Raw genomic sequence first — 3740 nt, forward strand, 5'->3', positions numbered from 1 at the left:
TGCCTCTCCCCAGAGCGTGCAGGGCTGGGCCTGCCGTGGGGTCACCTGCCCCGGTGTGTGTTTGGTCTCACACAGGAATCTGGGGGAAAGAAGGGGGGCTAATGGAAGCCGTGGCGGAAAACCACCCAGCCTCTAGGGCTTTGGGGCAGGGTCGGGGCCGGGGCTGCCCCACTCCTGCGCGTGAGTTTCCCATTGACTGAGCCAGATCTGCACTTGGTCACATGGTGCCGCTGGGCCCCCTCCCTGCATGGTATCTGGTGGAACTGAGCCTGTCAGGTGACCTCCGAGGCCGGACGAGCTGCGAGCTGTGCCCAGTGGGGAGAGGCAGGAGCAACAGCTGGGTGGGGAGACTGAGGATAAGGGGTGGAGCCTGCCAGGGAGGAGACTAATGACTCAAGCTGTTCGGTGGGCAGCCAAACCTTTAAATTGTGTCCCCCTCGCCAACATCCCCCACCTCCGTCCATGCTTTCAGGCACTCCTTGCTCTGCCACAGACTTCCTGTACAGCCTTGAGCAAGTCACTTAATCTCTCTGGGAGCCAGTTCCCCATCTGTTAAATGGAGATAATGATGCTTCCTTTGGGTGTTGGGATTGTAAACGCTCTGGAGCGGGGATTGTCTCTTACTATATATACATGTAATGACTAGCACAATACAGCTCTCTATAAAATTACGGTCTCTAGGTGTTCATGTCATATAAATAATAATTAAAGCTACGCTATGTTAATGTGATCCACGGGTGACTGTGGGTTTCAGGGCCTCACCTGTGCTTGATCTACAGAGGAGATGAGTCTCTTACAGCCCTGTCTAGAAAGCTGTAGCTACTTGTCTTTACCTCCAGAGGTGTCTGGTTTAATTCTTGGCATGTTGGCAAACGTAGCAGCCCTCATATTAACAAGGCACAACTTTTTCAAAACAATAGGGGACCAAACTGTCTCCTTCAGTGGCAGAACCCTGCAGTGAAAGACAAGCAGGGAAGGAGGTGCACTGGGTGGACTGCATTACACTTGCAAAGGCCAGGAGAATCACAGTGGCTAGGGATTTCAAAGCTGACAGGGGGATGCAGCCATGCAACTCCGCCTGAAATCTCTTATTCAGCATGGAAAATCTCGGTCAATGTCTCAAGGCAATATGGACGAGCTATTGCTCTCCATTGACCCCCCCTGCTGCTAGGCTGGGGAGATCTGGCCCACCAGCTAGTAAGTCGGCATCGCTCCATTGACTTCTAAGGAGCTACTCTGTTCCACACCATCGGAGACTCTGCCATGGTTAGTTTAGCCCGGAGAAGATACTGGAGACTGCAAAGATAAGAACGACCATACTGTGTCAGACTAAAGGTTCATTTAGTCCTGTCTTCCAATAGTGTCCTGTCTTCCAATAGTGGCCAATGCCAGGTGCCCAACAGGGAATGAATAGATCAGGTAATCATCAAGTGATCCATCCCTTGGCACCCATTCCCAACTTCTGGCAAAAAGAGGCTAGGGACACCATCCCTGCCCATCCTGGCTAATAGCCATTGAAGGGCTATCCTCCATGAATTTATCTAGCTCTTTTTTGAACCCTGTTATAGTCTTGGCCTTCACAACATCCTCTGGCAAGGAGTTCCATAGGTTGACTGTCCATTGTGTGAAAAAATACTTCCTTTTGTTTGTTTGTTTTAAACCTGCTGCCTATTAATTTCATTTGGTGATTCCTAGTTCCTGTGTTAAGAGAAGGAGTAAATAACGCTTTCTTATTTACTTTCTCCACACCAGTCCTGATTTTATAGACCTCAATCGTATCCCCCTTAGTCGTCTCTTTTCCAAGCTGAAAAGTCCCAGTCTTATTAATCTCTCCTCATATGGCAACAGTTCCATATCTCTAATTATTGTGTTTCCCTTTTCTCAACCTTTTCCAATTCCAATATCTCTTTTTTGAGATGGGGCGACCAGATCTAGCCAGGGCCGAGGAGCCAAGCGCTCCACTGTAGTTTTTGCTCAAGGATTTGCTTTGTTAGCTTCAATGATTCATTTGTTTTGTTCCTATGTTGCTGCTGCCTCTAAATAAACTTCGCCATCTAGTGCTTTGAGCTGGCTCTTGCTGAATGGATTGTGGCTGGTTCACTGGGTTACTTAGAGTTGAGTAAGACACGCTGACGCGGGGTGTCAGCCCAGGAGCACCCATCCTCACGAGTGCTGGAGGCACCACGCAAGTGCACCACTAGCTGGAGATGACTGGTTTTGTTGCTAGCAAATTGATGACGACACAGACCAAGAGGATTCCCATCCCTACTAAAAGATTCAGATGTGCATCAGCCAGCACCACCTGGTGGAAAAAAGGGGAACTTGTGCAGTCGTGGCAAAAACGGAACTCTGATGGTTACGTCTCTCTGGGCATGTGTGCTCCCAAGATCTGGAGATGCTTGAGAGCTCTTTGCCTTCCAAACGAGCACAGATGAAAATGATTCCTTTGTGCTCCCTCTCCCTTTCTCCTGGGCCTCTTTCCAAAACTCCTGACGGGGAAGAATTCAGCAGAGATTATCTTTGCAGCCAAAACAATAAATAATTTTAAAAAAGGAGAGTTTGCTCAGACAGTAAACAAAATGCTCCATCAACTGAAACCAAATAGATTGAGACAATCTGGTGTATTTTAACACTAGAAAAACTGTCCCCCATATTAAACAACACAAGAAAAGAATCTGGACAGCTCTTGGGAGGGAGAAGTCATGCCAAGATGCCATAGCATTTAAAGCCAGAAGGGATCATCCTTAAACCACTTTCATGCTCCCCTAATCTATGGCCTTATCTGTGCCAAGCTGGGCACCCACACCTACCGCAGTACAAGTAAGAGCTGCCTGAGGGTTGTATCGTCAGCTTGTGGCTCCGAGGAATCATTTGGGCAGCTAGTGCAAATCAAGATTGGCTGGCCACACCTCTCTTTCATGGCCTCCTCTACCACTGTAACTGAGTGTAATTTTCCCCAGCCATGCCCCCTGATCTGGCTGCCAGGGTGGATGTGAGTTAGGACTTGCTGGGATTGCTCCATACCTGCAGCTGCTTTGCACAAGGATCTGGATCTGCTGGCTTCAGGACAAGGATGTCCTAGTGTCGTTGAGGAACTGGCATCGATTGTTAGCTGAGGCTAAGGAACACTCAGCTCATTTGAGGTGGGGAATAAGCCTTTATTTACCTTCTGGATTCTGAGCATTTAGGATGTGTGTGAGTCATGTTTTCAAGGTTTCCAAGGTTACAATTACAAAGGCTAGAAATGGACAAAAACAATAGAGAGTGAGCGGAGAGTCTCATATGTTCACATGACTCCAGGAGCTGGGGCTTTAGGAAAAACATCAGCTCTCTTGAGACTCACAATAGAAACCACAAGAATTGGCAAGGCCGAAGCCTACAGAAATCTCTGAAGTAACTCTGGATTGACAAAGACTCAACTGAGATCAGAATACAACTCTTTTTCTCATCCCAGTGCACAACATGTTCAAGCAACTTTGCATTGCAGTATGGTTGTTTTCTACTTTTTGGGCACAGAGCCATGGATTCTTCCCATGCAAGTTTTTAGAGAGATTCCCGCAGAATATGTTTTCATAGTAACACGATATGTCAAAAATACCAACCTCTGTGTCTGTTGCATCACTGGAGAGAGAAAAGATGTTTGTTCCTCCTGTTCACACCCATGTTGTTAAGATATATGAGAGAGAAAACACGTAGACCCAGACTGGCTCCAGGTGGATTGTCCCCATCCCAGAATAAAA

This window comes from Gopherus flavomarginatus, chromosome 16 (genome assembly GCF_025201925.1).
Source record: "Gopherus flavomarginatus isolate rGopFla2 chromosome 16, rGopFla2.mat.asm, whole genome shotgun sequence".
NCBI classification, from domain to species: domain Eukaryota; kingdom Metazoa; phylum Chordata; order Testudines; family Testudinidae; genus Gopherus; species Gopherus flavomarginatus.